Genomic DNA, 12287 nt, shown 5'->3' with positions numbered 1-12287 from the left:
ATGTTTTTCTGGAACTCTCTTGCTTTTTTGATGATCCAGTGGATGTTGGCAATTTGATCTCTGGTTCCTCTGCCTTTTCTAAAGCCAGCTTGAACATGTGTAAGTTCATGGCTCATGTATTGCTGAAGCCTGGCTTGGAGAATTTTGAGCATTACTTTACTAGCGTGTGAGATGAGTGCAATTGTGCTGTAGTTTGAGCATTCTTTGGCATTGCCTTTCTTTGGGATTGGAATGAAAACTGACCTTTTCCAGTCCTGTGGCCACTGCCGAGTTTTTCATATTTGCTGGCATATTGAATGCAGCACTTTCACAGCATCATCTTTCAGGATTTGAAATAGCTCAATTGGAATTCCATCACCTCCACTAGCTTTGTTCATAGTGATGCTTTCTAAGGCCCACTTGAGTTCACATTCCAGGATGTCTGGCTCTAGGTCAGTGATCACACCATTGTGGTTATCTGGGTCATGAAGATCTTTTTCATATAGTTCCTCTGTATATTCTTGCCACCTCTTAATATCTTCTGCTTCTTTTAGGTCCATACCATTTCTGTCCTTTATCGAGCCCATCTTTGCATGAAATGTTCCCTTGGTATCTCTAATTTTCTTGAAGAGATCTCTAGTCTTCCCATTCTGTTGTTTTCCTCTACTTCTTTGCATTGATCACTGAGGAAGGCTTTCTCATCTCTCCTTGCTATTCTTTGGAACTCTGCATTCAGATGCTTATATCTTTCCTTTTCTCCTTTGCTTTTCGCTTCTCTTCTTCTCACAGCTATTTGTAAGGCCTCCCCAGACAGCCGTTTTGCTTTTTTGCATTTCTTTTCCATGGGGATGGTTTTGATCCCTCTCTCCTGTACAATGTCACGAACCTCCATTCATAGTTCATCAGGTACTCTATCAGATCTAGTCCCTTAAATCTATTTGTCACTTCCACTGTATAATCATAAGGGGTTTGATTTAGGTCATACCTGAATGGTCTAGTGGTTTTCCCTACTTTCTTCAGTTTAAGTCTGAATTTGGCAATAAGGAGTTCATGATCTGAGCCACAGTCAGCTCCCAGTCTTGTTTTTGCTGACTGTATAGAGCTTCTCCATCTTTGGCTGCAAGGAATATAATCAATCTGATTTCAGTATTGACCATCTGGTTACGTCCATGTGTAACATCTTCTCTTGTGTTGTTGGAAGAGGGTGTTTGCTATGACCAGTGCGTTCTCTTGGCAAAACTCTATTAGCCTTTGTCCTTCTTCATTCTGTATTCCAAGGCCAAATTTGCCTGTTACTCCAGGTGTTTCTTAACTTCCTACTTTTCCATTTCAGTCCCCTATAATGAAAAAGATATCTTTTAAGGGTGTTAGTTCTAGAAGGTCTTGTAGGTCTTCATAGACCTATTCAACTTCAGCTTCTTCAGCATTACTGGTTGGGGCATAGACTTGGATTACTGTGATATTGAATGGTTTGCCTTGGAAACAAAGAGAGATCATTCTGTCATTTCTGAGATTGCATCCAAGTACTGCATCTCAGACTCTTTTGTTGACTATGATGGCTACTCCATTTCTTCTAAAGGATTCTTGCCCACAGTCATAGATATGATGGTCATCTGAGTTAAATTCATCCATTCCAGTCCATTTTAGCTCCCTGATTCCTAAAATGTCAACGTTCACTCTTGTACTCAGGTCAAACCCCTGTTTTACCACTTCCAATTTGCCCTGATTCATGGACCTAACATTCCAGGTTCCTATGCAGTATTGCTCTTTACAACATCGGACCTTGCTTCCATCACCAGTCACATCTGCAACTGGGTGTTGTTTTTGCTTTGGCTCCATTTCTTCATTCTTTCTGGAGTTACTTCTCCCCTGATCTCCAGTAGCATATTGGGCACCTACCAACATGGGGAATTCATCTTTCAATGTGATATTGTTTTGCCTTTTTATACTGTTCAAGGGGTTCTCAAGGCAAGAATACTGAAGTGATTTGCCATTCCCTTCTCCAGTGGACCACATTTTGTCAGAATTCTCCATCATGACCCATATGTTTTGGGTGGCCCTACACAGAATGGCTAATAGTTTCATTGAGTTAGACAAGGCTTGGATGTGTGGTATCTCCTCTTGGCTGCTCGCTGCTCCAGCACTGCACTGCTGCTGCTTGCACATCAATTCCACTAATATCCCAAGCTTGGGAACATGATACACTTTATGCTCTGGTGACAATTTTGCCTTAGCTTGCCTGGGGATTTCCTGACTTTAGTATCTGAAAGTCTCAGTCCCGGACAAACCAAGATAGTCAATTGCTTGGACTTGTAACAAAAGATGAATCCTAACTTCCTAAACTGACATAGAAGCTCAGCGTTACCTCAGAGATCTTTCCTGTCTCTCTACTTCAACTCTTGTCATTCTCTGACTCAAAATTAATGCTCAGGAATTCTAAGTGGCACAGAATCCTGGAAGATTCCTGTGCTACCTCACGACCCCATACACGTGCTCCTGTGTCCCCGCAGTCTGAAACTGTCCCATCTTCTGCCACTCCTAGCCCCTTCATGGCCACTGGATAACAACTCAGGGCCTCCCTCAGGGATAAGAGCCTTTCTACTTGCTCTCAAAACCCCTTTGGGAACCTTTATCTTGACACCATGTTGCTCCTAAAGTTAACAATTGTTCAGTTGTTCATTGAAGTCCCTACCTCTCCCACTAGATTCAAAGACTCAAGTGCAATATTACTACCTTTTTTGAGTTTCTGCTTTGAATCACTAACACATAACAGCCTCGCTTATGGTAGTTGCTCCAAACATTAATGTTTATTGAAGTGAATTGAGGAAGCTGGCAGCCCTAAATTCTCAGTTCTTTTTTTCATTGAACTAGTGACTCATGAGCCATGCTGAGGCAGGAGTGACTGTTTTCCCTAACTTATGCCTATTTGGATTTATCCAAATGTGAGCCTGGTTTGAGAATTATAGATTAGCCTGTATTTACAGAAAGAAACTATTTGCATTGTTCCAGTTCATATGAGAAACAAACGTGATTGTACAGGCAAAAGCACGTTGAAATACACAACACAGACTCAGCATAGTAGCTGTGCTAAGTCACTTCAGTCATGTCCAACTCTTTGCGACCCTATTGACTACAGCTCACCAGGCTCCTTGGTCCATGGGCTCCTCCAGGCAAGAATACTGGAGTGGGTTGCCATGCCCTCCTCCAGGGGAATCTTCCTGATACAGAGATCGAATCCATGTCTCTTATTTCTACCTGCATTGACAAGCAGGTTCTTTCCACTAGAAATGGAAGCAATTATAGTGCCAGAGCTGAACTTAATCTCAGCTCTCAAATTCCTGCCCTCTGCCTTGGTGGTTCTCTGGAAGACAGCAGGGGGCCTTACAGACAGGAAGGCAGGGAACGACCCATGTGCTATCTTTCACCCCAGCAAAGTCTTTCAGAGCTGAATAGAGAGAAACTGTCATGCTCATAAGATTGGTTTGTGTAAGTGTCTTGCCATCTTCCCCATATAGGCTGATGCACTCAATGAGCATGACAGAATCCATTTCACCAGATCACAGAGCTGTCCAGATCTCCCTATGATGATAGAAATGTGCCATAAATCCGAGGGCTGCCATAGCAGATGACCACAAACTGTGTGATTTAAACCAATGGAAATATAGCCTCTGATAGTTCTGGTGCTTTCCTAGTGGCTCAGTGGTAAAGAATCTGCCTACCAATGCAGGGGATGCAGGAGATGCAGGTTTCATCCCTGGGTTGGAATGATCCCTTGAAGAAGGAATGACAACTCACTCCGGTATTCTTGCCTGGGAAATTGCATGGGCACAGGAGCCTGGCGGGCTACAGTCCATGGGGTTGCAAAGAGTCAGACACGACTTAGTGTGAAACAATGCAACAACACAATTCTGGAGGCTGCACTTCTGAAATTAAGGTGTTAACATGGCTCTGTTGCTGTTCAGTCGCTAAGTTGTGTCTGACTCTTCACAACCCCATGAACTGTGGCACGCCAGGCTTCTACTCCTTTGGAAAGTTTTAGGAAAGAAGCCATTCCATGCCTCTCTTCTAGTCGCTCATGGTTGCTGGCAAACCTTGGCTTATAGAAGCATCTCTCTGATCTCTACCTCTGTTGATACATGGCTTTCTTCTTTTGCTCTCCTTTGTCTCTGTGTTTTAACAGTCCATGTGTCTGTTCTGAATTTCCCTTCTTTTATAAGGACGCAGTCATTGAATTATAGCCCCAACCTAATCCAGTATGACTTCATTTTAACTTGATTCTACCTGCAAAGACCCTATTTTGAAATAAGACCACATTTACAGGGACTGGGGGTTAAGAATGAATGTATCTTTTGGGGAGGACAAAATTCAGCCCACAAGAGTAATATTCTTTCCCAAATGCATAACCTAAGTATTATCTTGAGGCAGCATCAGACAAATCTGAACCAAGAATTACGCATTCTACAATTTTGTTTTTCAAAAGTATCAAGGTCATGAAAGACAAAGAATGAATGAGGAACTGCCTCAGATTAAAGAAGACTAAGAGGAAATGAAAGCTAAATGCAACCGGAGTCCTTGGATTGATTTCTGGTCTAGAAAAAAAGGACACTATTGCCTTTCATTGGAGAAGGCAATGGCACCCCACTCCAGTACTCTTGCCTGGAAAATCCCATGGATGGAGGAGCCTGTAGGCTGCAGTCTATGAGGTCGCTAAGAGTCGGACACGACTGAGTGACTTCTCTTTTATTTTTCACTTTCATGCATTGGAAAAGGAAATGGCAACCCACTCCAGTGTTCTTCCTGGAGAATCCCAGGGACAGGGGAGCCTGGTAGGAGGCCGTCTATGGGGTCCCACAGAGTCAGACACGACTGAAGTGACCTAGCAGCATTGAAACAACAGATGAAATTTAAACAGGGGATGCCCCTGGCAGTCTAGTGGGGCTGGGATCTTGCCTTCCAAAACATGAGGTATGGGTTTGATCCCTGGTTGGGGAGCTAAGATCTCACATGACTTGTGGCCAAAAAAACAAAACATAAGACAGAAGCGGTATTGTAACAAATTCAGTAAGAACTTTAAAAATGGTCTACAAAAAAAAAAAAAAAAAAATTAGAAGAAATCTAAATAGATCTGTTGATATTAAAAGTATTCTATCAATACTGACTTCCTAGTTTGAATTCCTGTGAGTATGTTCCATTTAATAGTATTTCATAATCATCAGTTTTATAAGTGTGGCATTTCACCACGATGTAACTGTATCATTTGGAATCTGTCCCTTTGCTCCTGTAGGAAAAATCCTGAATCTCCTACCTGATGATGCTGTGGATCCTACAACCAGAATGGTTCTGGTGAATGCCCTTTACTTTAAAGGAGTCTGGGAACATCAATTCTTATTCCAAAATGCCACAGAAACGTCTTTCAAAATAAACAAGGTAGGAGCCTGTTAGTAACCAGTATGCATTTTATAAGATATTGCAAATGAAATTCTATTTTAAATTCATTCTATCTGAATATATGTTCCTGTAAACTATGGCTCTTTACTCGGGGAGGGACGACTGACCTAAAAGCCCCAGTTTCATCCCATGTCCCCAGTAATCTGGACATTACCCTTCCATTATTTTATTCTCTGAAGATAAACCACGCACATATTTTATCACTCACTCCTTGCTGCGACTGTGGTAGTAGTGTAGGTGAGGCATTTACTGCATTCATTTCCCAGGTTAGAAATGCAGTGTGGCTAAGTGACTAGATTCATGTCTATTTTATTTATTTTGGTTGCATTACAGTTTCCCTAGTCAATAGAGGAAACAACCTTTAAATGTCCAGTGTTTGTGTGTGTGCATGTGTTAATCGTTGTTTGTGACCCTACAAAGACTGTGACTGTAGCCCTCCAGGCTCCCCTTTCTATGGGATTTTCCAAGCAAGAATACTGGAGTGGGTAGCCATTTCCTCCTCCAGGGGATCTTCCCGACCCAAGGATCGAACCTGGGTCTCCTGCAGTGGCAGGCGGATGCTCTACCGCTGAGCCAGTGGCGAAGCCCCAAGTGACTAGAGCTGTGCTTCAGTGAGAAGGCTGCCAGAACCAAGATTCCACGCTCTTCACTTACTAGTTCTGTTCTTGTTCTACTAAACTAGCACTGCTGCTGCTGCTAAGTCACTTCAGTCGTGTCCGACTCTGTGTGACCCCATAGACAGCAGCCCACCAGGCTCCCCTGTCCCTGGGATTCTCCAGGCAAGAACACTGGAGTGGGTTGCCATTTCCTCCTCCAATGCATGAAAGTGAAAAGTGAAAGTGAAGTCACTCAGTCGTGTCCGACTCCTAGCGACCCCATGGACTGCAGCCTACCAGGCTCCTCCGTCCATGGGATTTTCCAGGCAGAAGTACTGCACTATCTTATACCAAACTCTTACTTTTCCAGAAGAAAAATAAATAGAAAACATTGTAAAAGCTCATCTCTTTCTTTAAGGTTTCCCTCTCGGCTGGCACACAGAACACTTGTTTTTATAGTAGGAATTTACTTCAGTAACAAGGGAGGTTAACGGAAGGTCACAGATACACCCAAGGGTGTCTTGTGACTTGAGTGGAAACAAGGATTCAAATATTGTCAGGATTCATTCTCTATCAATACCTTGGCCACCTGATGCGAAGAGCTGATTCATTTGAAAAGACTCTGATGCTGGGAAAGATTGAGGGCAGGAGGAGAAGGGGACAACAGAGGATGAGATGGTTGGATGGCATCACCGACTCAGTGGACATGGGTTTGAGTAAACTCTGGGAGTTAGTGATGGACAGGGAGGCCTGGCGTGCTGCAGTCCATGGGGTCGCAAAGAGTTGGACACAACTGAGCGGCTGAACTGAACTGAAGTGATTCTCTATCTTTTCAACTCTGTTTCTCCCATCCTTTTTCTCTCAATCTGAAGTCTAACCTCCATTCTAGAGATCAGTTTGATAGGTCACATTCCAAATTCCTAGGTAAGGAACTGACTGGCCAAAGTTTGTGCAAACATTTTAGTCCTGGGTGGATGATCTCACTTAAACAGTGCTGCTGAGGACATATTATTCTAACCATATGGTTGTGTGCAATAGGCAGTTTTCAGATAATCAGTGGTGTAAGGATAGAGAAGGGACTGAATTTATAATCCAACAGGCTAACTAGAAATAAGCTGGATAGTTACTTGTCTTAATAAAATCACTAGGAATTTTCAGCTGCAGGTGATAGGAAAGCATTCCAAACTAGCTCCAGTGACATGAGAATTATTTTAGTGTTAGCTCAAGAGCTTCCTTGATGGCACAGTGGTAAAGAACCCACCTGCCAATGTGGGAGGTGTGGGTTCGATACCCTGGTCGAGAAGATCCCCTGGAGAAGAAAATGGCAACCCACTTCAGTATTCTTGCCTGGAAAATCCCATGGACAGAAGACATTGGCGGGCTACAGTTCATGGTTTCGCAAAAGAGTTGGACATGAATAAGAGACTAAACAACATCAAAGCAACCAAGAGGAACCAGGAGTGGGACCTCTAGAGTCTCAAACATAATCTGTTCTCTCTGCCTCTACCCTTGACCCATTATTATTGCTCTCATTCTCTAATATTAAAGATGGAATTTATCCATATAACAAGGGAATATGACTGCCCTGTATTCTAGCTTCACAACTCTGCTATTAATACAGAGAGTCTTGGCTGCTAGCTCTAACAGAATGCTCCCAAAGAAGACTCTGGTTGGTCCCACTCATACGCTTATCCTTGAGACAATCATTTCATCACAAGCATCCTGAACGAACAGCCCTGGTCACATGGCCACTACCTTAGCAGAAAGGTAGGACTTTGTGATTGACATTTAGCTCCACATAGAGTGGATAAATAACAAGTCTATAATGTCTGAACTGCAGGGTTTTACTTTCGTTTACCATTGGCTTTACTAACATTTCATAATGTCATGTATCCACCATTACAGTATCAAACAAAATAATTTCATTGTCCTAAAAATGCCCTGTACTCAACACATTCATCCCTCCCTCTAAATCTCTGGCAACTGCTGATCTTTGTACTGTCTCTATAGTTTTGCCTTTTTCAGAATGCCATCTAATTGGAATCTCATAGTATGCAGTCTTCTTGGACCACCTTCTTCCACTTAGCAATACGTACTTAAACTTCCTCCATGCCTTTTTGTGGCTTGATAGGTCATTTCACTTTATTGCTGAATAATCTCCCATTGTATGGATGTAAGAGTTTGTTTATCCATTCATCTTTCTGAAGGGCATTTTGGTTCTTTCCAGCTTTCGGTAGTTACACTAAAGCTGCTATAAGCATTTGTGTGCAAAATTTTGTGTGAACATGTTAACTCATTTTGGTGACCACCCAAGCGCACAGTTGCTGGATCACGTGGTAAGGTCGTGTTTAGCCTTGTAAGAAATCACTGCACTGCCATCTGGTGCGACTTCCACTTTACATTCTCACTGGCAGAGAATGTCAGTTGCACCTTCACTAGAGGTTTGTGTCATCCGGGTTTTGAATTCTTAGCCATTCTATTAGCTGTGGAGTGGTATCTTCTCTTTTAATTTGCAATTCCCTCAGCACATAGGATTGAACATCTTTTCTTACGCTGTAGGTCTTCCTTTGGCGAGGTATCAGTTCAGATCTTTTGCCTATTTTTTAAGTAAGGTTCATTGCTTTACCACTGTTGAGTTTTAAGAATTCTTCACAAATTTCGGATAACGGTACTTTATCAAACATGTGTTTTGCAATTCTTAGCTCCTAGTTTATTGCTTGTGTTTTCATTCTCTTAAGTGAATTTCAGTTTTATGATATTAAAAGACTGTCTCAAATGTTTGAATCTGAAATGCAACTTAGTTTCTGAATCATTGGCATTTGCATAGTTTGCATAAAATTACATACTCTTAAGTGTTTGGTAGAATCCAGCTTGCTGTGATTCACAGAGGATGGCATAATACTGCCAGAGAAAGAAACTCCCACGTCATTTATTGATGATGTTATCCAGTAGAACACATATTTCCAGAAAGCAAGGTTTGGATAATTTTATTCAGCATTTGGCAGAGGATCACCATCTTTGACTCAATGTTGCTAAAGAATTAAGAATTTGGTGAGAGACCTCCCCAGTGATTTTGCTGCATACATTCTACAGATTACAAGCAAACCAGTGCAAATGATGTCCATGAAAGAAAAACTTTGAGTATTTTACATAGAAAACCCACAAGCCATAGGCCTTCAACTCTACTATGAGAGCCGTGACCTCAGTCTGCTCATACTACTGCCAGAAAACACTGGTGGACTGGATCAGGTAAAGGGATCAGTCTGTTCATATCTCTCTCTTGTCCTCTCCCCTTTGGTAACATTTGTTTTTTCTCTGTGAGTCAGTGTCTATTTTGCAAACACAAAGTCGCTTTAGTCATGTTTGACTCTGTGTCATGGACCCATCAAGCTCCTCTGCCCATGGGATTCTCCAAGCAAGAATACTGGGATGGGTAGCCATTTCCTTCTCCAGAGGACCTTCCCGACCCAGGGATCAAACCTGTGTCTTTTATGTCTCCTGCATTCGCAGGCAGGTTCTTTACCACTAGCACCACCTGGGAACATTTATTTACATGGAAAAATAACTTTTTAAAAAAGACATCAGTTTAACATGAAGATGGTTCTAGTGTTTATCCCTCCTGGGAAAAACATAAAGACACAATCTCCCAGTTCTTTAATTGCTGTACAGGAAGGCAAACAACATACCTTCAGCCCTAGATACTGTATTTTCACATTATCATTTAAGCTTTACAAAATTTTGTAAGGTTGATGTTACTATTCCTCAGGAAGGTTAAGTAGTCTACAGAAACCTTTAGCATCAAGTAGTTACACAAACAACAGTTAGAGATATTTATCATGAGTAACAAAGCTGTGTAGATTGATCATAACAATCTTTCAGGTAGTATAGGTCTTTTTCCTCCTTCTGGTAGAACCTAGTTCATTAACTTTATGTTTAAGTGAGCTTTAGACATACATTTAAAAACATTAAACAGAGTCTAAAATATTGTTTAAAGAACACTTTTTTTTTTTATCAAGTAAACATTCTTCAGAAGATATAGTCTCTATCAGTGCATCTTCAAGTTATTATTCAAGTTATTCATCAATTAAATATCTCTTAAGCCTGATTTTGCTCAGACCACGTTTCTGAGCAATTCACGTGCAATAAGTGGTCTGTGTGTCTTTGCCCTGTGATAATTCTCATGTGTGCCAGATTGTTTATATTTCTGCTTCCACTGCCCTACTAGTGTTTAGAAAGATTTCTAGATAGTGTCATAAAATTTGTGAAACTGGAGAGGATGGTAAAAATAAGACCAAGTGTGAATATTAAACTATTAGAGTTACATCATTATAAGATAAGCCTTTTTTTAGAAAATGCAAGTTCCTGACCTGAAAACATTGTCACTTAATGCACATCATTTACATATGTGTCTTTGATAGCAATATTTGGATCAAGAAAACTTTGAAGTAGCAAAAGCATGTGCTTTAAACAAACATGTTATTTGAAAAATCAAACATTGCTTTGTAGCCTCTCTATGTACACATATGTGTATATACATATATATTTATTGTTTCAAAATTTTAAATATCAAGAGAAAAAGCAGCTTCAAAATCACTATTTAAAAAGTTATTACTCTTAAGATAGAAGGATTTTCCTTTCTTTTTTTCTGTGATTTATAGCTACTAGTTTCATACTGGTGTGATTTTAGACATTTTATTTTATTTCAGATTTTGTTTTTGAAGGATTGTGTACTGTGTTAATAAAACTAATTTAATAAATTAGCTATTAAGTTAGTTTATTAATTAATAAACTAGTTTTAAACTAGTTAAAAACTAATAAAAATAATTTTTTTTTGTTCCCTGGCATACAACATGTCCTAGAGTATATGCTTTTGTATCAATGACATCTAAATGTATATTTATATTAATATATTTGTGTATGTAGTTGCTGTCTTGCAAATTATCACAGAAGCATTTTCATTTCAAGGTCTAATCTACTAAGCCTATATCCTGAGAACTATTAATCTGCAAAATAATATGTCAACAGTGTGAAGGATCTCATTATAAACAAAAAACTTCCAAATGTGTGTGTTTTATTACCTTTGGTAATAGGAATGATTATAATTCATCTATGTAATATCTAGAGGTCTCACTCAACCTCTATTTCTTAACTGGAAATTACTGACTTTTTCTTCATCGGCTCCAAATTGCAGCTGGAAACAGTGATCACCTACGAGAAGCTGAGTGAGTAGACTAGCACAAACATGATGGAGTTAGGCAACCTGCAGTTAAATCTTCCAAGTTCAAGCTGGAAGAGACTTATGATATCAAGTCAACTTTGAGAAGTATGGGGATGAGCAATGCCTTTAACCAGAGCAAAGCTGATTTCTCAGGAATGTCCTTAGAGAAAAACCTATTTCTGTCCAATGTTTTCCATAAGTCTTTTGTGGAAGTAAATGAACAAGGTGCAGAGGCTGCAGCTGGTACTGGGAGTGAAGTGAGTGTAAGAATTAAACTCCCCTCCATCAAATTCAATGCAGACCACCCATTCCTCTTCTTCATCAGGCACAACAAAACCAACAGCATTCTATTTTATGGGAGATTCTGCTCCCCCTAAACCCTGCATCTCTCTCATCAAACAAGAGCATCTTAGTGTGAAAAATACACATATGATCAAAAACACAATTCTAATAAAACCGGTTTGTAGCCTGACTCTTTCTTATGCATAAATATTAGCAAAATTATCTTGAAATAATATATTCTAGTGATCCTATGAGGCCTATATAGCTAGAGAGAATGGAAAATTTAATTTTTTTAACATTTTATTTTAATGTGACTTTTATTTACATTTCAGAAATTCGGTTATTCAATCAAATGCCTTCCAATGCTTGACCTACCTGGTCACTGTATTTCCATTGTCATTTATATTTCACATGCATCATTTTGTGAAGAAAAATCTCTATAAAGGTGATATAATGATATCACTGATATTAATATGTGAATTTAAAAGCATTCCAAAATAAAAATTTTATTAGAATTATTATGGGTAAAAGTTGTCACATTAACACCTTTGCTTTAAAAATCTTATAAACTAGAAGAGTAAATTTCTAATTTATATAAATGCGTATTGTCAGGTATAAGAAGATATTCTTAGTAAAATTTTATCTCCACAAAATTGCCTTTGTTTTTCCAACTCCTACTAAAAATGCTCCTACACAATGGCTTATTGGTCGTCTCATCAGCTCTTATTCTAATTTTAGAGACTAAGTGTATCATTCTAGGTTGC

The 12287-nt window shown here is 39.9% G+C and overlaps 1 pseudogene; it reads left to right on the top strand.

Moving 5' to 3' along the window:
• Positions 1-4946: 4946 nt before the first annotated feature.
• LOC109577640 (serpin B10-like) lies at positions 4947-11635 on the top strand (annotated as a pseudogene).
• The last annotated feature ends 652 nt before the right edge of the window (positions 11636-12287 follow it).

This window comes from Bos indicus, chromosome 24, assembly GCF_029378745.1.
Source record: "Bos indicus isolate NIAB-ARS_2022 breed Sahiwal x Tharparkar chromosome 24, NIAB-ARS_B.indTharparkar_mat_pri_1.0, whole genome shotgun sequence".
Lineage (NCBI taxonomy): Eukaryota > Metazoa > Chordata > Mammalia > Artiodactyla > Bovidae > Bos > Bos indicus.
Note: the sequence above shows the minus strand (reverse complement) of the source record. Positions and strands in the feature narration are given on the sequence as shown.